Source organism: Phodopus roborovskii, unplaced genomic scaffold (genome assembly GCF_943737965.1).
Source record: "Phodopus roborovskii unplaced genomic scaffold, PHOROB, whole genome shotgun sequence".
In the NCBI taxonomy this organism is placed as follows: Eukaryota; Metazoa; Chordata; class Mammalia; order Rodentia; family Cricetidae; genus Phodopus; species Phodopus roborovskii.
In genome coordinates this window covers 2,133,532-2,155,179 of record NW_026125680.1, presented here as the reverse complement: position 1 = coordinate 2,155,179, position 21,648 = coordinate 2,133,532, and the positions used below count along the sequence as shown (strand labels likewise).

At 39.6% G+C, this 21,648-nt stretch overlaps 1 protein-coding gene and 1 pseudogene across 2 annotated transcripts in view; one reads left to right on the top strand and one right to left on the bottom strand.

Moving 5' to 3' along the window:
• The window catches only part of Klhl13 (kelch like family member 13), a 585,186-nt gene that overhangs the window by 246,565 nt on the left and 316,973 nt on the right, over positions 1-21,648 (bottom strand). The gene's annotated exons all lie outside the window — the stretch shown is intronic.
• LOC127217457 (60S ribosomal protein L21-like) lies at positions 15,275-15,806 on the top strand (annotated as a pseudogene).

Sequence of the window (21,648 nt, the reverse complement as noted above, 5' to 3'; positions counted from 1 at the left end):
GGTGGGTGCATGCACCTAGGAGGCGTAGGATCCCCTGGAACTGGAATAAGAGGCAAACAGCCATGTGGATATTTAGGAATTAAACTCAGGTCCTCTGAAAGAGCAGCAAGTGCTCTTAACTATTGATCCATACCTCTGTCCCAATATACATTTTAAAACAATAGTTGACAGCTCTCATTTATACTTATCATTAGTCCGTTTTAAGTTAGACTGGTGATCTGATTATTTCTATCATATCACCAAGCAATTATTAATCTCAAATTTATACTTTTGAAGACATAACTCTTTTGGGGGGGTTCTGAGTGGGTGTTTTATTCTTTTATTTAAATTATAAACAATCTTGTTTTACATATCAATTCCAGTTCCCATCCTCCCATGTCCCCCACCAACCCCCGTATCCCACCCCCATCCATTCCCTGGGGAGGGGGAGGCTAAAGACATAACTCTTAATATAAATGAAGTAGCAGACGCTGGGTTATAAACACAGAGTTTAACCTGATTACTGATAATGCCTTAAGCAAGGTGAGCAGGCACCAATAACCTAGCTTAAACTTTAGCAGTTAAACTTCGGTATAATTTTACAAGTGTCTAAGAACTACTGGATGAGAGTTTTTTTTTTTTTTTTAACTCCCTGTATTTATTTGGGTTTTTTCTAAACCACATTTATAAATTTTTCTCAGTGCTAACTTACTCTCAGCTCACTCTCTTACAGCCAGGCTGAACAGCAAATGCCCTTACCCATTGAGCTACTTCACCACCCAAATGTACCATTCTAATTATCTGCACAGGGGTGGGTATGCAAACAGCTAGAAACAGAATAATCTAAAAGAGATTATAAACATATAGGTGTGCTACAGTGATATGACCCAATCAACATATAGGAAAAGATATATTTAACATTATTTTATATAAGGAATTGACATGAATTGATAATGTGGGGGCATATGCATTCACACATACACAACACACAGCTCTAAAACGTTAAGCCAGAAGCATGCAGTGGCTTTCTTCCATTGTGTGTCTGTGATATTACATGTGGCACTGAGGTTTCTACCTCCTAATATTTTATAAGCAAGCCCCCCACCAGCAAAACAGAGTTACATCAGTTTTCTTTTCCCTAGGAACCTCACCAGTACATAGTTAAATATATTTGATTTGTCCCAAGGGAAAATAAGAGAGAATTATTTTAACTGTGCATTTGAATGACTTTTGTATTATTCTTGGGATTTCTTTTTATGTGTATGAGTCTTTACTTGCACATGTGTATATGTACCATGTACATGTGTGGTGCTCATGGAGGCAAGAAGAGGGTATCAAATCTCCCAAACTGGGTTAAAATGTTGTGAGCCACCATGTGGGTGGTGAGAACAAAACCTGGGTCTTCTTTAAAAGTAACAAATGCTCTTAAATGACTGAATGATCCCTTTAGCCTCCATTTTAACTTATTTTTTAAGAATTTCATACATGAGTACACTGTATTTGTATCATTTCCATCTCTCCTCTCCCTACCAACTCTTCTAATGTCCCCCCCATTCCCTCTTGAATACATGACCTGTTTTTCTACAATTATTATTGTTACTTACATACGCATACAACACAACACACACAACCTAATATTGGCCATAAGTGCATGTGTTTAGGGATAACAACTTAGAATTGGTTTATCAGTTAAGGCACTACATAATTTCTAATTGCACCTATGCATGCACCTATGAACAAAATATATGTTTAGACAGATGTTTTACTTATCATCTTTTCTCTATATATACCTATCTATTTATTAAAGCTGCATCCTGTTCAGTGTCATAGTTAACGTTCTGTTGCTGTGAAAGGACACCATGACCAAAGCAACTTATTTTTTAAAAGCATTTAATTGGGGGCTTGCTTATAATTTTAGTGGGTGAGTCTATGACCATCATGGGGGGAGATGGCGCTAGGCATGGTATTGGAGCAGTACATGTTGCAACAAGCATATGGCACAGGGGGAGGAGACAGACTGGGTTTGACATGGGCCTTTGAAAACACAAAGTCCACGCCCAGTGACACACTTCCTCCAACAAGGACCCGTTTCCTAATCCTTCCCAAAACAGTTCCACTAACTAGGGACCAATCATCCAAATATCCAAGCCATGCTCATTCAAATCACCACACTTGGGAGATGACTTAAGGTAGTTATTAAATGCATAACACTTTGTACTTTCAAGAAATCTATCTCTTGAAAAGTAAGTTGGTTCAGCTTTTATTTCAGGCCCTGTCCCTATCCGCAGACACCAGGAAATGGCATCATCAAACTGGAAATTTTAGAAGTGAACCTTCAAAGAAGTGTTCCAGTATGTCATTGAGCAAAGGATTTTAAAGACGACCCAACAACCCAGATTTTTGTGCAGTAGCCAATTCATTTAATAAATTTCTGCTGGAATGAACATCACAGTTAGTGTAAGCAGGAAGTGAACAAATCCAGTTTCCAAAGCAGGTCTACAAAGGGGACAATCACCCCTTAAAGTGCTTCTGAATTGAGCTAACACTGCCACAACAAAATTGGAGCCTGCTGCCTCAGATCCGCTTCGATCGCCTCTCACAATCCCTCTGGTCCTTGCATGTTTCTTCTCCATGAAGGCAGCTTGATATAGTGGAGCCAGAGAGGCCTGTGTTCAAAGGCTGACTCCCAAAGTAACTTGCTATGTGACCTGAGATGGCTTTCACATCAACTTCTTCGTCCACGAAGTGGAAGCAGTATTACCTGGATCACGGGTTTCACTGAAGGTTAAGTGCAATGCTTGCGGAGCTATTAATGTTAATCATTCTCCTTCTCCTCCGCCTTGAGACATTTTACTTCATTTTTCAAGGCCGCTAAAAATATAACTTCATTGTAACAAGTTCCTCCAAGCTCTCTCAACATATAGTTAATCATTCCCTCCTCTGTGCATTTATAATTCTGTGAACTGACTGCTGCTAGTCAAGGCAGCAGATTAGATGCTTTTCCTACTTGACTCCACAGAATTGAGACTCTTTGAGGCCATGACTTAAATCATATTTAAAATTATAAGCCATAGTATTTTATAACCGTACCAGTGCTTAAACAGATGCCCGGGAACTATATGCTGGATGATTGTGTTTAGAAAAAGAAATTCAACAAGTCCAATATTTTAATTAATTCTGGTGATCTGACCTAATGAAAATCATACATTGAAATTTTAGTTCACTTTCACCTTGTTCAACTATAGAATTTTTTAAGAAGGTAAAGACTCGTTGGCAAAGGATAGACTTTTTGAAAGGCCTTGAACAGCTGAAATTGAATTCCAGGAAAAACACTGTATCGAGGCAGAGGATTCTCTCTGTACATTCACCACCTCCACGTGCTGAAATCCAGGGTTCCCTCTGCAAGACTTTATTATCACTCTTCTAGGAAGCTTTTCTCCATTCCTCTAATCTTACGGGGCTTATTTCCTTGAATGGCAGGGGCGCCGGGGTCTGTTGTTTCTTGTGGACACACAGAATAATTTGTTTTCCATACACACAGCTTCTTGAATATGTGTCTAATCCCCCTATCAGGCAGCGAGCAAGAGGCAGGAACTGGATCTTATCTCTGGTGCTCCTGTGGTGCCTGGAATTGGACTGTACATGTAAGTGGCACATACAATCAGTGGAATGCATGCAAAAACAAATGCCCTGCTGAGTGGGAGAGGCTGCATGCAAATAAGTACTCTGCTATTTTGGTCGAAGGTGATTCTCTCTGGAATGTAGACAGTAGAAAAGGGAAAGAAAGAAGGCAACCATGTTTTGCCCACATCTGTTCTTTACCCATCTCATATGCAGAACAAAAAAAAAAAGGATGTGAGTGTCTACTATATGCCAGGCTCAGCACTATGCACTTTGATACATGCTGTCTCATTTTGTGCCAACAGCCCTGAGCAGAAGTCTTATTCCACCATTTTCCCTTTCAACAAATACACATATTCAGCACTTTCTATTATTATTTCCCACCTACAGCTAAGGGAAAGGGATAGTCCCAGACCATAAGAAGTTCACAAGTGGGAAAAAAATTATATAAACCGATGATCAAAATACTGAACAATAAAGAATATTTTTATAAAAGGCCTTTGAGAGGCTCTATACCTAAAAATGTTTTGAAGCTCAGAATGCATTCATAATAATATTAAAAAAATAAGCTAACTCTCTCTGAAACCTAATCTGTCCTGAATTTCCTTTATTGTCAGCTAATAACCTAGTCTCATCACTACAATAATGCAGACCTTCCTGCGTGAGCGATGTAGATGCCTATTGCCCTGTTTAAACCATAATCTTAAGCCCACACTGACTAAGCATAGTAAGGTGGTTAGGGCTGCCTGTAAGTGTCTATGCAACCATAGTGTGAACAGTGGGTTTTGAGCAGATTGAAGCAGAACACAAGCTTTGTCTGTAAAGGGGGCAGAGGGCACTGGACTTTCCGGAACTGGAGTCACAGACAGTTGCCATGTGAATGCTGCGAACCCAAGCAGGGTACTCTGGAAAAACAGCCAGTGCTCTTAACCACTGAACTATATCTCCAGCCCCAACTTTGCCCACTCTTACAGTTTGATGTGAAAAGCTTTTCATGATCATCTCTCTTGTTTCATGTCTCATCTCTTTACTCTGAAGTCTCTATTCTGAGTCAACCAAACTGATGCAGGTCTCCCTTGCTACTGTGCTTTCCAATGTCCCAACACCTTGTCACTTATCACTTCCTCTACCTAGAAAATACTTCCTCCGGTTCCTTTCTTCAGGGAAACCCAACTACTCCTTTGGCTTCTAGTTTAGATGGCAACCTCCCTGGAACTAGCACCATCCATACCTCCAACTATATTGGATTGTGTGTGTGTGTGTGTGTTTGTGTTTGTATACATGTGTCTGAAACTGACTGTGTATGTATGTTCATGTGCATGAGTAGAGAAATCAGAGGACAATTCAGGTATCTTCCTTAAATACCATTTACTTTTTTTTTTTAAGAGAAAAGGTCTCTGACCTAGAATTCAGCAAGTTGGTTACGATGACTAACTGCTTTTCCCTGGAGACATCTTTCTTTGCCTCCCCAGTGATGACACTGCAGGCATGTGCCACCATACCCGGCTTTTTAAAAAAACATGGATTCCAGGGATTGAACTGAGGTCTCTGTGCCTACAAGGCAAATGCTTGACCAACTGAGCTATTCCCCAAGCCTCTCTCCTGAAACTTCCTGTTTTTACTCCTCTCCCATACATTACATCACAACCACTGTTTCCCCCTCCTTTCCCTCCCTCCAAGATCTATTCCCTTGACTCCCCTCAGAAAAGAACAGGCCTCCTAGGGACATTCACCAAACACAGCATAACAAGCTATAATAAAAGCAGGCACATATCATCACATCAAGGCTGGAAAAGGCAACAGAAAAGGAGGAAAAGGATCCCACAATCACACAAAAGAGTTAGAGACAGCTCCTGCTCCCAGTGTTAAGAATCCTACAGGAGCATGAAGATACTCAGCAACAACATATACGAGGACCTTGGTCAGAACCCCACAAGCTCCCTGATCCCTGTGAGCCCCCATGAGTCCTGATCAGTTGATTCCGTGGGCAGTGTTCTTGTGGTGTCTCTGACCCCTCTGGTTCCTCCCATCCTTCCTCCCACTCCTCTGAATGACTTCCCAAGTTCTACATAATATTTGGCTGTAGCACTCTACATCTGTTCCCATCAGCTGCTAGATTAAGTATCTCTGGTCTATTTGATGACAATTCTGCCAGGCTCAGGTCCCCGAACATTCTGCAGGCAAGACAAGCTGTAGGTGAAAGGTTTGTGTCCCAATCTCTCCACTTAGTTACAGAAGATGCCTGGTTCAGGCTCTGTGTCTCCCATTACTAGGAGACTTTGCTAGGGTTACTCTCGTAGATATCATGGTTTCCATTGTACTAGGTTTCCATTTTGCCCCCCAAAATGTCCCCCAATTCCATTCATTTCTCCCAGTATTCTCTCACTCCATCCTACACCACCTGAACCATCCTGTTCCCAACTCCACCCACCCCCAGCCCTTCTTGTTACTTAGCCTCTCTGGATGTGTGGATTGTAACATGATTATCCTTTACATTATAGTTAATATCTACTTATAAGTGAGTACGGACCATGTCTTTCTGAATCTGGGCTACCCTCACTCAGGATGACCTTTTCTAGTTCCACCCATTTGCCTACAAATTTCATTATATTATTTTTTTAGCATCTGAGTAATATTCCATTGTGTAAAATGTACCACAATATCTTTGTTCATCCCTTGGTTGAGGAGCATCTAGATTGTTTATAGTTTCTGGCTATTATGAATACAGCTGATGTGAACATAGTTGAGCAAGTGTCTTTGTGGTAAGATTGAGTATCCTTCGTGTATATGCCTATCTCCTGACAGTTCCACAAAATAATTAGACCAATTATGTCACTGGTATAAATGTCTGGCTTCTGTAATAATATGTAAGTTCCCACAGTATAGAAAAATTACTTTATTGTCTATTTCTCCAGATCACTGGTACATGAGTGGCCATGAATTTCATGCATTTAATTAACAAGCACCTTAAAATCCTTTCTTCCTTGTACAGCTTCACATAACATAGTAATGACCTGGGGCAAACAGCAAAGGATCAATGGGACTTGGACTAGGAATAAAGGATAGTATTTGAGAATGTATGAGAACAGTTACAAGTTCTTAACAACAAAAGCTAGAAATAAAGGATAGAATTTGAGAATGTATGAGAACAGTTACAAGATCTTAACAACAAAAGCTAAGGGTCTTCTCCAATTACTTAATGAAAAGAGATGGGGCTGTAGTTCAGTGGTGAGACACTTGCCTAACATTTGAACCTGAAGATCTGTACTCTGCTATGCTTCAACTCAAAACACAACACATTTTATGTAATCCCCACTGACCTTGAAGCCATTCTCATCTAACCCTTCTTATTTTATTCCAGTACAAAGCTTCCTTGACTTACAATGAAAAACCCAGGAGATTAGATATCTCCAAAGTCCATTTTTTTCTAGTTACATTTAAAGAAATCCATGGTGAATTGAAATTATCATTGAGTTACAAGTGCACTTAATAAACTTAAGCTACACAATGTGATAGTTTAGACACGCCAGGCATTGTTTACCCTTGTGCTGCATGTCTAACTGGGAGCTGTGGCTCATTTCCAATTTGTTTTATTTAAAAAAAAAAATCGTGCTCTGTATTTCTAACCTAGAGAAAGATTAAGATTCAAAATTCTAAGCACAACTTCTGTGGAATGCTTCTCAGTATTGTTTAAAAAAAATCACTGTAAGCACCAGATCTGCTATTAGGTAAGCACTGGGAATTCCACCCAGAAAAATGAAAAATGCAGATAAGAGTCTGGTGCCAACACTGGGAAGATGGGGTAGAGGGATATTTTCCCAAATGAGACCTTGGGACAGATGGTTCTGCTTGCTGGGACCATGGGTGCCTCATTCCCAGTCACTATGCCATTTGTTCCTCATAGCTGCCCTGGACACTAAGTCAAGGAAGTGTAATTCCCTGCCTCAAAACCGAGGAAACAAAATCTTCCGGATCAAATGACTCGATTTTAGTTTTTCTGCTAGCCACCCCCAAACACAGCAGCAGCTTCAGCAGTTATGTCTGCACCTGCTTTGTCCTAGACCCTCTTGGTAATCCCCACATTTTGGAGCTAAGGGGCCTTAGTAAGCATTTGGCTCAAACTGCTTTGTTTCACACAGAACTCGTATTTCCAATGCTCCCACCCGCCTGAGAGATGAAGACCAAATGGACTGGCTGCAGAACAGCTTCTTAAGCCGCTCCATTTTCCCAGGCCCATCCAGTGCTATTCACTGAAATTTCTCTCTGCAGTTTTTAGTACCTATCTGCTTCACTCCTGACCCCCTTTTATCTTTATGGCTGCAGGCCCCTAGCATCCAGTGTATCCAAAGGACACAAACTGAGGCCCAGAACTGAGATGTGACTTGACCTATAAGTCCATGAAGAGGAGGGACAGACCTCAGAGTTGACGCTACTGCTTTAAATAGTAAATACTATGGGTACCTTGTGTCAATGCTCTAAAATAGAATCTCCACATCCTTAAGAGAATGGAGAAATGTTTAAGGTTAAAAAAAAAAAAGACTGCTCAAAAAGAAAATGAAAAATACTCCAGATACCCAAAAAGGAAATAAGAAGCAATCTGCTACTGTTGAAAGAAGGTGTTAGACAAACCACAAAAAGAAATGCATCAGCAAAACCACTTCTTTTAATTCAGTTCAGCAGACTTTGCAACAGAAACAATACACACACTACTGCTGTAGCCAAGCCAAGGGTACAGTCAACCCAGCTCACTGAAAGAACAACCTGAAAACTCACAAGCTGTTAACTTGAAGAGAACTGAGAACTATAGTGGTAAGCAGGAAGTGACTAGGCCCTTACTCAACAGGAGAGATTAACTGTTCTCCTTAATTTCTCTTTGCTATAATCCAGTAAGCATGGTCAAATGTTTGAGAAACCAAACAAGTGGGATTTGGCCCAGCGATGGTGCACGGACAAGCTGTCTGGGCACTGTTTCAGTACAAAGGTAACCTCCCAAACACCTCAAGACTATGCATATTGTGTGTGTGTGTGTGTGTGTGTGTGTGTGTGTGTGTATGTATGTGTGTGTGTGTGTGTGTGTTCAATCGTGTACAAGTATTTTCATCTATAAACAAAAAAATCTAACAACTATCTCTGAAAAAAGGGTCCAGCTTATTGTATCCATTGAATTATATTGACAGGGCATTAACAATAGCCAATATTTAATGAGAATGTTTATGTATTGTCCTCTTTAATCCTCCCAATGTTCCAGGGAAGTTTGCAAGATCACTGTATGCATTTTGTTACTGCCCCAAAAGAAAGAAGTGACTTGCCTGATGTCATGTAGCCAGCAAGTATCTGAGCTGGAAAGTCACCAACTAGTTCCAAACTAGACATTCAACTATACAGTAGGTAGCCAAAGGCCTGCATATATCTGAGTTCTATCCCTGACTAAATGTGTACCTTTTTGTCCTAAAGGAGACCCATTTTGTTTATTAAGATATACTATATACCAGGCACTGTTCTAGATACTGTGTTATTTCCACATAATGCTTAGAACAACCCACTGAGATACGTGCCACTATTATCAAGTTAAAAACGAGAAGGCTGATACTTAGAATATTTAAAAAACTAGTTGTTCAAACTCATATAGCTACGAAGTGTTTGGTCTGTCTGAAAGTAATATTACATAAGGAGTCTCCTTGCTTACAGTTTCACTGGCTAAAATCAGCCAACGGTTCACTAGTAAACTGGCTCTCCAGGGAAAATAAAAGAGCTGTCAGCCCCAGACAAGATGCAATAAGCATACTCTACTTTTGGATGCAGCTATAAAACCCGGATAAATTCATGGAGGAGCTATTCAAATATGCACGAAAGGTAGCAGGTATATTGCAAAAAGAAAACCAGAATTAAGTATTACCAAGTAGATGGCAAGATTGCCATTCCTATCTCTCCTCCCAGTGATGCCTAAGAAGCCACAGACTGAAACCCAAGTGTAATATCAACAATGTGACCAGATAAAGCTCCAGGTCAATCTCTGTTTCTAGCCTAATCACTAGAAGAAATCCCTAATGCATACACATGTTTCAGATGGTTTCATTGCTCCTTACTTGCTTTATTCCCTCTTTCCATTATTTCATGGCCTAGATCCATAGCAAGTCAGTGACAGAGGTACAAGATGAGATCAAAATCTACCATGTTGTTTGCTTGAGATGTGACAAAAAGGGCAACATAACTGAGTCCAGGAGCTAAAAATCCAAGTCTCAATCTGAAGGAATAGAAAGGAACAATAAATCATCAGAAAGACAGCAGAGCAGGATTATTTCTGGTTAACAATCTCATAAAATAGTGGAGTAACTCTGAAGTCCATGGCCAAGCTATGGATGTATATGGATTTGGTTGTAATTGCCCAGGTTCTAGTGAATCATGCCCAAACCCTTCAAGAACAGAACAACTAGCTAAGACAGTATGCATGTACCAAACTGAAGACATTATGCATGTGCCAAACTGATGACTGGATGACACATACTGGGGAGAAATCTGAATAGCAATGCAAAAGTTTATGAAGTTGAATGAAAGTTAGAACTGAAGCTAGCCCATTAAAGGCCAATTGGAAATTGTAGCCAGATGAACCAGGTAAATTGCCTAATAAAATATTTCCAAAGACTTAAAACAAGGCCTAGATTAGTGGTTCTCAACCTGTGGATCACAACCCCTTTGGGGGGATCAAATGACCCTTTCACAGGGGTTACGTAAGACCATCAAAAAATACAGATATTTATATTACATAACAGTAGCAAAATTACAGCTATGAAGTAAACATAAAAATTATCCCATGGTTGGGGTCTCACCACTACATGAGTAACTGTATTTAAAGGGTCACAGCATTAGAAAGATTGAGAACCACTGTCCTAGAGTCTTAAAATATTCAAAATGACCAAGATATAATTACTTAGCACCAACATATGTAAGAAAATATCTATTTATATTATAATAGACAATCAAAAATGTCAGTGACCAAGTGCCGCAGGTGTAATTACCCTATAACTTTAAAACAATTACAAAAATGACCCTCCAAGAAATCATGAACATTCTTAAAACAATCAGAAAAATAGTCTTGAAAAAGAACAGATGTAAAGAACTAAATAAAAGGTTTAGAATTGGTAAGAATGGTAATAGCTCAGGGATAAATATCTCAGAGATCAATAGTAGCTTTGAAGTGGCAGAAGATCTCATGACCCTAAAGACCAGTTATTAGAGATTATACAATCTGAACTAGACAAATAAAAAAGGTTTTTTTGGTTTTTTTGTTGTTGTTGTTTTGATTTGTTTTGTTTTTAATCCAACAATCCCTTGTGTGTGGTACATGCTGACTCTCAAAGTGAAATATTTCTACCATAGTGAATGTTAAGGTACTAACAAAATCTTTGAATGCATAGCTTGGAATTGAGGCACACATCTGATAGAAGAGATATTATATTCAGAACCTATCACAAGCAAGGTTCATTCACCTATGCTACATAAGCTTATTAAACAAAATGAGTAATAACAAAGGCAAAAAGGAGACTATTCAATGTAGACACTCCAGAAAAGTGGACAAAGACTGATGACAAGTCTGGCCTGAGGTCCTGACATGAAGGCAAGGTTTATGAAGAAGGCAAGAGATATGTGTAACTAAGCAGTCCTTGTCAAGGTACCATCTCTTGCCCATCACCATTGTCTCAGCTCCATTCTCTTCTGCAACATTGTCTGACAAAATGGAAATCTTTCTCCAGGAGAAAAGTTCCTCCTCTGGTTACTCCTAAGGTCTAAATATTTCCTTCTTCCAGTATGAGATTCTAGGGGATACTCCAATTTCTTGGGATTCATTGTTTCCATAGTCTGACATCCAAAGGGAGACACACAAGTGTCTCTTTAGCATATATTCATTACTGGTAAGATGTCTCTCTCCTCAGACAAAACTAACAAGTATTTGTTGGGGGTCTACTAAACCTTTTGACAACATATACCCAGAATCTAGTAGTATCATTTTCAATCACTCTTGTCTAAACTCCTCTCTCTCTCTCTCTCTCTCTCTCTCTCTCTCTCTCTCTCTCTCTCTCTCTCTCTCTCTGGGGTTCTCCTCAACTTGATTTCAAACGGATAAACATACTCAGAAGGAAAAGGTAATATTTCCACCTGGGGAAGCCCATAGGTATGAGAAGCCAGAAAGGAAATGAGCTAAATAAACCCACATAAGGGTTAGGGTTAGGATGGCTCACACAGACAAAATATGAAAAACACAGCCTAGATAAGAAAGCCCAGCATGAGAGGATACCATATGTGAAAGAGCAAAGTTGGCCTTTAATTGATCCCTGGGTCCCATCTTATTAATGAACTTTTTACTAAAAACCACTCCAGCCTTCCTTCTGAATACAGTTCCCAAAAAGGCTGGTAACGCAGTAAAGACTGACATTTTTAGTAGTACTTATTCAATTCTACATGAATCCATTATTTGGCAAAGGCACAAAGTGTCCAGGTAGGGATGATTCCAAACATTCTTACTCAAAGCTCCATTGCATATGGCAGATAAAAGTCCCTGAGTTATCTGATATTCAATGTTAAGAATACCCAAATAGTGCCTCTCTAACCTAACCAGGATTCAAAGGTCCCTAGTGAATAAATGGTTTTCTCAAGGTCGTGAAGCTAATGAACCAGAACAAAAAAGGAGCTCTCCTTATTTCTAGTCCAGTGCTTCACTCCTGACATCACACTTCCTCTTTTGCATCATTCTCTGAATAAGATATGGCTGACCAGTACTAAAAGAGATAAAGACAATCTGTGTGTGGTTTAGAGGAGAACTTTTTTTTTAATTCCCTAATATCAGCTGACACGGATAGCATCAAATAGTACTTCAAGCTAGTGATACTGCTGTACAAGTTAGAAAACAAAAACACATGATAAATTAAAGAATCTAGTAGTCCCCTCTAAGCAGTAAGCACATACACTGTTCTGAGAAATGTTCAGGGTACAGCGGTGGTGCTATCATGGCACTGTTAAGAAAGCACAAGTGCCCAAGGTGAGGGATACATCCTGCATGCTGTCTGTTATCACTCTCCCTCTGTAGCAGCCTGCCAAGTCTGGCCAATTGTTTGACAAGGCAGCTGTGAGTGTGCCTGTTAATTACACCATGGGGGCACCAAAGTGCAGTGTCAGGCAGCTGCCTAGAATATCAAATGGCTACAGGGTGGAACAGGCCAGCTCCAAGGGCTCTCATCAGAGAAGTCCGTGAAGCAGCTGGCTCACTCCTCTCTCCCACATAACCTCCTCATAAAACTGAAATGATGTATTTTCAGCATAGTTAAGTTAAAATCCATAATGTCACCTATGTAGCTGATAGGTGTGACATGTTGGAATGGAATGGCTATGAACACTCACATTTCTGTCTATCATAATAGTAATGTCTTCTTGAATGCCTACATAGTCTTTGAATTAAACTATTTAGTTCATATGATTAGAAAAAATGGGAACAATTAAGGCTGCTTCCAAAATAATCATAGCTAATAGTTACAGGGTCCCATGTGTGCCAGATACTTTACCCAAGGTAATTTGCTTATTCTTTATGACATCATAAGACAAGTGCTATCTTTATGTCCATTTTGTTGATGATAAAACTGATATTTAAAAGATAAATTGATTTAGCTATATTATTAATGCATACTTTCTTAGTTACTTTTCTATTGCAGTGCCAAAATACCTTCACCAAGACAACTTATAAAAGGAAGTGCTTAGTCTTACTGTTTTAGAGAGCATGATGTCAGAAACAACTGAGCGTTCACATTTTGACCCACAAGCAGGAGGCAGAGAGTCTATACTGGGGATGACAGGAGGCTTTAGAAGCCTTAAGCCCACCTACAGTGATACATCTCCTCCATCAAGGTCATAGTTTCCAATCCTTCCCAAACAGCCATGAAATGAATACCAAATATTCAAACGCCCAAGATTTACAGGGGACACTGCCTTTGAACCACCACATACAGCTAATAGAGAACAGAGGTAGTATTCAAATGTACACATGGTACCTCCATGTTGTTGACTATTGAATATTTTCTCAAACAAAGTTTTTAGCAGAGGCCTAACATACACTATTTACCAAGCATCTGAAAGGTGTATTACTTGCTCTTCTGTTCTAGTCACTGCCTTTAAACACAAGTCAGTTTTCTGCATCTCTGCTAAGTTAAAGAAGTTAAAAAAAATTCACAACAGGTAGGGCATATTAAGCAAAGGAACGAAGGCAAGCACACTCACACAAGTTCCTACCTATTCATAGGAAATATTTATGAGGCTGGTTCCCGGAGTGCTTGGGACACGAAGATGTTTTATTTCAATATGAAGGTTCAACTGAGGTGATGACATCATTTAAATGGACGAAGGAGAATGTTGTCTCTCTTTGGAGGCAGGCAGGCAGGCAGGCAGGCAGGCAGGCAAACAGAGAGAAAAATAGAATGAACATGGACCAGAAAAGTCATCTGTTTTCTCCCTGCTCTTCCTGGTGTCTCTATTGTTCACAAGGGTAAATCACTGCCAAGCAAAGGCATGATAATGTTGCATTAGCATACTCTGCGAGTTCAAATTCAAGTCATTACAACAGTTTCTCCCTAAGACTTGATTAAACTTCTGAAGGAGTTTTAATAAGTAATCAAGTGTTTTAGCTTACTAAAAGTCTCCTGAAATGCAGCCACAGTGCTTCATTTTCCTTTCAATAACCCAACTGTTCCTTCCTTTTGCAGAAAAAAAAAATGAGTTAGTTTCTACACAGCATAAATTCATCTTTTGCCATGTTAGTTTTGTAAGCATCGACAAGTCACCAACAAAATCAAAATACATACAATTCCATAACCCCACAAATTTCCCTCATGCTGTCTTTGTAGCCTTCCCCTGTCTCTACGCTGTAATCCCTGGTCATCACTGAAATATTTTTACCCAAATCATATAGTAATTCAGCAGTGTAAAAGCTGGCTTCCTTCACTTAGGTATAAAGAATTTGAGTGTCATCCATGTTGTTAGGAAGCAATATATCTGTTCACTTTGATAGCTGAATATTCCATTTCACAGATATGATAATTTTTTTAATATGTATGGGTGTTTTGTCCGAGTGTCTGTCTATGCACCATGTGTATGCAGGGTCTGTGGAGACCAGATGATATCTGAAACACCTAGGGCTAGACTTATAGACACCTGTGAGTTGCTATGTGGGAGTTGAATGCACCTCCTTTGAAAGAGCAGCCAGCACTCTAATCTGCTGAGCCATCTCACTCAGCCCATAATTTTTAACCATTCACAAGTAGGAAAGTTGAGTATATTCCAGATTTCAGTGATTGTGACCTGATCTACTATCAACATTTGCATATGGGTCTTTAAATAAACATAAAATTCATTTCACTTGGGTAAATAGGTATCTGACAATTGACATGTATTCATGACATATTAGCCCAATGAACTCTGAAAACCTAATTATAGACAACAACCCCATTTTTAAACTGACAACCCCTTTATCAAAGGTGTATAGAATGCAAATAAGCACATGTAAGGGTCCTGAAAAGCATTACTACATTACTTTTGAGCAATGTGAATTTACAGGGAGACACTATTATTAATTATTATAATTCTAATTTTTTTTTAAGACTTGCAATACCGAGCCATCTTCCAGTAACTCACCAAAACGACAAACACCAAGGGAAAGAGGCGGGGCACTCCCTACATGTTCTCTAGGCCTTTTAGGAAGCATGAGGTTGTTTCTGTGGCCACGTATATGTGAATCTACAAGAGGGGTGATATTGTAGACATCAAGGGAATGGGTACTGTTCAAAAAGGAATGCCCCACAAGTGTTACCATGGCAAGACAGGAAGAGTCTACAATGACACGCAGCATGGCCGTGGGCATCATTGTAAACAAGCAAGTTAAGGGCAAGATTCTCGCCAAGAGGATTAACGTGCGGATTGAGCACATCAAGCACTCTAAGAGCAGAGACAGCTTCCTGAAGCGGGTGAAGGAGAATGACCAGAAGAAAAAGGAACCAAGGAGAAGGGCACCTGGGTTCAGCTCAAGCGCCAGCCTGCGCCAGCCTGCGCCACCCAGAGAAGCACACTTTGTGAGGACAAACGGGAAGGAGCCTGAGCTGCTGGAGCCCATCCCATATGAATTCATGGCCTAATGTACAAAAAGAAATAAAGACCTGGACTGTAAAGGGGTTTTCTTAAAAAAAGAAAAGAAAGAAAGAAAAAGAAAAAGAAAGAAAGAAAGAAAGACAGACAGACAGACAGACAGACAGACAGAAAGAAAGAAAGAAAGAAAGAAAGAAAGAAAGAAAGAAAGAAAGGAAAGAAAAGACTGGCAATACCAATGGGAACTATTAAATTTTGATAGTAGAATGACAAAATGGCATGGCAATTTCAGAAAACTGCTTAGTAGTTCCTTAGTTAAACATAAGGCTACCATATAATCCCATTCCTAGGTCTCTGCCTGGGTGTTTCAAATGCAATTGTAACAGGTGGAATTTTTCTAGCCTTCTTAGTCAGAATCCAGTGAAAACATTCTGTTGTTCCATGACTTGGGTTTACTATTATGGCACTATTGGATTATGCTTGAATCTTTATTTCACCTACCTTCAAGAATGTTTGGTCTACCTTACACCATTTGTGGATCAATTGCTAAGAACAGATATAAACAATCAAGGCAACGTCCACAGTTTTAAAACGAAAAATCCACTTAAGGCTACTATTGGCCACATGGCTGTTTAAGCCTTCACTCAGCTTCAGATTGCTGAACTTTCTCTATTTAAACACTTCTATTAAAATTCTATTCAACCTTTGCATTTAAGGGTTTGGCTGTTATTTCTCCTAGTACTCAGTGGACTTGATGCTGGTAGCCTATCATCTAATTTGCTATGAGCCAGCAAACCCGATAATGAAGTCTATTAGAGTCGTGTACAAAATAAGGTTACAAACTAGAGTTGGGATCTGATCACCTCTCCTGATGCTTCTCCTACATGGACTTTGGAGGTGTTTTTTTGACCTCAAAAGGACCTTTTCTTCTTCCTTTCAGGTTCTGGTCATAGTCCAGAGATGCCAGTTAAGATTGCTGAAAATCTAAACTCCAGATAAAGGGATGATACCACAGTTTACATCTCCCTAATCAGTGGAACAATTTGCACTATCTCTGTGCTGTGTGGAACAAGTGAGCCTTATAATCTAGGTGAAGTAAAAAGTTTGCATAAACTTAACACAGTTAGCAACAGAACAATGGTGAACAAACCATTAACTCAAGGAGCAAAAGCAATGCCTTTTAGAGAAGAAATGAGTACAAATAAAATGTCTTCCAAGTTTTGCCTCCTGCACTCACCTGCCTCTATTTTCATCAAGATAACTATACTTGGAGAGTGGAAAGTATATTTTTTAAAAAGTGTACGTGTTCCATCTTTACCCACATTAAATGGAAAGTCATTCAGCATATGCACAGCTTCTTGCCACAATGTGCAATTGTCCTCCTAGATTCTAATGACTTCATGACCTCACAGGAGAGTTGCATTACCACTACAATTTAGCAGGAGAAAACAGCTGTTCTACTAGGTGCCTTTTTGTTCACCCATGTTGTTAAAGAAAAGTACGTCTTAAGAGAATAACGAACCCACTTACTTTCTAAATCAGCTTCTGTTCTGCCAAAAACATTCAGACCTTCTATTTTTTTTTTAAATCAGTATGTTTGGGACAAAGTATTCTAGAAAAGGAAATCAAAAACTGCTCTTTGCTTTGTACCAAATATACTGTCTCAAATTTCCATTCCAAAGAAGGGTTTAGTCACTTGCTGAATAAAATAATTTTCCACAGAACAGGAAATGAGGAGACTGTATATTCTATCAGATGGGCAACTGAACAAACGGGGCTCCAGGTGGCTAATGTCACAGGGGTGAAGACACCCTGGAGAATAATGAGACTCTGGGTTTCAATGGCCTTCTCTTCATCAATATCCTGCACAATGTAACTGCATTTCTAACAGGATGGCAAGGCATTTTCAAACAACCCCAGATAATAATCTATTCTAATATAATTCAGTTTCTTCAGAAGGGTGTAATTTATTGCAATGCTGAGCTGTTTATATCCTTCCTCTCCTTTCATTATCTCTCTTTAACCTCGGTCTTCTTTTTTTTTTTAAAAAAAAAAAAAAAAAAAACCTCTTTCCTGGACAGTTCCTGCAAAAGGTGCCAAAAACTGAAGGACACAGACCCCTTATTATTTGTTTTGAAAGACTTAAAAGGTTGGGAGATTTATTTTGTCTGTTTTATTTTAATGAAAATTGACTATTCCATTTTCCCTTCTGAGAAACATTTCCAAGCTCTGCTTCTGAGGTAACTGAATGCTTCAACATTTTAAAAATGACTGCATCACCCACACATACTACATGTGTCATTACAGTGGTTCATTTATGAGATTTGTGTTTAGGTAGATCTATAGGCAACATCAGTACATAAGGGGATGAATGTAATTTGACAAGTAGAGACAGTATTTGGAAAGGCAGGCCATTTCTGGTGGAGGAATATAGATGTGTTAAAATCCAGAAGTGGGTATACACCAGGAACATTCAGTGGATTATCAGTAGTCCAGTTTGATCAGTCTATGGTTTCCTTGAGTGTGCCAGGAGATGGCCAATTAAATTAACACAGTTCATATGCACATAGTGAGCCCATTTAATGGGGCTTGTATGTGCATATTTACAGCTGAGCACTTAGGACTGGATCACCTTTCAGGATCCAGAACTTCAGACACAGAACTTAGAGAAATCTAACTGGAACTAATCTGGAAGCCTCCTCCCTGGCTCTCATAGTCTCATAATGTGATATGCAAGCTGCTGATGAAGAAAAGCAAGCAATAGTCCTACTCATATGTAAAGCCTATATATAAACCACAGCAATGGCTGGCCTGACAAGATGTCCTTAATGGTACAATAGTGACACTTTGATCTGGGATGGGGGTTAACCAAAATCTATCAAAAACAATGTTTTCTACTTAGAGGAACAAACATTCTTCTGGGGGTTAAGCAGCACACTCACTAGTCATGGCACCTTGTTACAAATTAAAATTAAAAAAACTAATGTCGGCTCGCGTAAGTGTGATCATAATGGTGTGGTTATATTGTTTGATAATTTTAAAACCCAACATACTTCAGGGATGCATGTATAAAACAATAAAATAATGGGGATTTGCTTCAAAATACCATGGGGGGAAATGGGACATGGTTGAGAAAACCACAGTGACCGTAAGATAAAATTGCTGCATCAGGGCAATGGCTACATAAGGAGTTGTCACACTGTTGTTTACTTTTGTGTATGTTTAACATTTTCCATAGTAAAAAGGTTAACCTTTAATCATCCTAATGCCTACAGAAGGATCAACTTCCTAATCTGTTTTCCAAGGCCTTATTTAAAGTTTGTGTTTGGAAAGCTAATTTTTAAACCTTATGCAACCCACAGGCAAACCAAACTAGACTGCTGACAATCGACTGAATGTACCTAGTAAATCCCTACTTTTGGACTTTGAAACATCTGCTTCCCTCTACCAGAAATGGCTTGCCCTTCCCAATTCTATCTCTACTTGTCAAATTCCATCATAACCCCTTTCATTGCCTTTTGGATGGCTATTAACTATCTCATTAATTGAAGTACAAAGGGTAATATATAATAATAAAGTATTCCCACAGAATAAATTTCATGAGGGTCAGTGTCAAAATATTATTAGATCAAACTTTTATTGACTCCTTACATGAGATACAATAGTGTGATTACATTTTAAAACATTATACTAAAATAGAATTGGGTCCCAAATTATACTTTTGTGTATATTTGTCTGTTTGTGTGTGCATGTGTGGGTATGGTACATGTATGTGATGTGCTTGTAGTATATGGTCATATCTGTGTGCAGGTGTGTAAACCCATTCATTCACAGAGAGCAGAGGAGGACGTCAGGTGCCCTGCTCTACCACACTCCACCTTGTTCCTTTGAAACAAAGGCTCCAACTGACCCTAGAGCTAGGATGGCAGCCATTCAGCCCCAGAAATCCTCCTGTCTTTGCTCCCCACAGACATGCGATTACAGGCACACCATTGCCCCATGTTTGGCTTTTTTACGTTAGTCCTGGGGATTGGAACTCAGATCCTCACACTTGTACACCAAGTCATCCCACTGAGTCATCACCCCAGCCTCTCTGCTTACCTTTTAATTAAGGACTTGAATGATTCAAGGACAATGATGTTAACAAGCACTTCCTGGGTAGCCATCAAAAAGTGAGACTGCTCAAACATTAGTCATGAACAATTTGCACAGAGTTTTTGTACTCTATAAATTTCAAGGTAAGACTCAGAATAGATAAAAAAAAAAAAAAAAAAAAAAAAAAAAAAAAAACAGGACAGTCTCTGACAACAAAATACTCAACCTTCAAGAGTAAGCCAGCCATTCAACATTGAAAATTTTCTGTTTTCATGTTTTTCATTTTACATACCAACCCCAATTCCCCTTCCCTCCCCTTCTCCCACTCCACCTTCCCCCCTTCCCACCCCCATCACCTCCTCAGAGTGGGTAAGACCTCCCATGGGGAGACAGCAAAGTCTGGCATACCAAGTTGAGGCAGGACCAAGCCCCTCCTCCCTGTATCAAGGCTGGGAATGAGCTCCAAAAAGCCTGTTCATGACCCTGGTCCAACTGCCAGCCCTCCCCACAACATATCAAGCCACATAACTTTCACCCATATGCAGAGGACCAGGTTTGCTCCTATGCAGGTTCCCCAGCTAGCTGTCAGTCCAGAGTCTCTGAGCTCCCACTAGCTCAGGTCAGCTGTCTCTGGATTTCCCCATAATGCTCTTGACTTCCCTTGTTCATATGATCCTTCCTGCCTCTCTTCAACTGAACTCCAGGACCTCAGCCCAGTGCATGGCTCTATGATGACAATTAGGGGAGTCACTAATCTGAGTATAGGGGAAAGGCCAGTTCAGGTACCCTCTCCACTATCACTAGGAGTCTTTCCTGGGTCATCCTGTGGATTCCTGAGAATTTCTCTAGCACAGGTTTTCTCCCTAACCCCATAGTGGCTCCCTCTATCAAGATATCATTGCTCTCCCACTCTGTCCCTCCCCCAACTCAGCCCTCATGTTCCCATCCCTCATCCCCTGCTTTCTACCATCCCCCTGGTTCACCCAGGAGATCTTAACTCTTTTCCCTTCCTGGGACCCTCCATGTCTGTACCTTAAATGCTAAAGAGTTGGAGTTAAGAGTACTTGCAGCCCTTACAGGGGACCCAAGATTTCAGTTCTCAGCATCCATGTTGGGCAGTTCATAACCACTTGTAACTATAGTTCCCAGTGATGTGACACCTTCTGGCCTCTGCAGGCAGTGCACTATTGCACACAAACCCATACTCAGAAAAACACACACAAAGATACATATAATTAAAAAACAATTATTTTTTATTTGTGTGTGTATTTTTGAGAATGTGTATTAATTACAACATTTGTACCTTCCCTTTCCTTCCTCCAAGCCTTCTTATATACCCCTCCCTGCTCTCCTTCAAATTTGTGGTCTCTTTTTTCATCAACTGTTACAGCATGCATACATGTATTTTTATATACATATATATTCCCAAATACAACCTTGTGAGTCTGTATACTGTTACTTGTATGCATGTTTTCAGGGCTTGCCGTTTGGTAATGGACAACCAATTGGTGTGTTCTTCACTGGGAAGGGCCACCTCTCCAGTTTCCAGCTTTACTAAGTTGTGTATAGTTAGTTCATTGTAGGGTTGAGGTCTCATGGGCTTTTCCCCATGCAGTTTGTCGTGTTCATTAGGGTTCTTGTTCGGTTAACCTTTGGATGGGCATGTATGGGTGTAATTAAAAAAAAATCAATAAAGGAAATACTTTAAAAAATTAACAGTGGTTAATTTTTCTTTTTTCTTTTCAGTGTCTCAACCATTTTTAAAGTAGCAATATTTATATAATCAATGGAAAATTATTTAAAAGTATACTTAGAAAATTAAATTAAAACTTC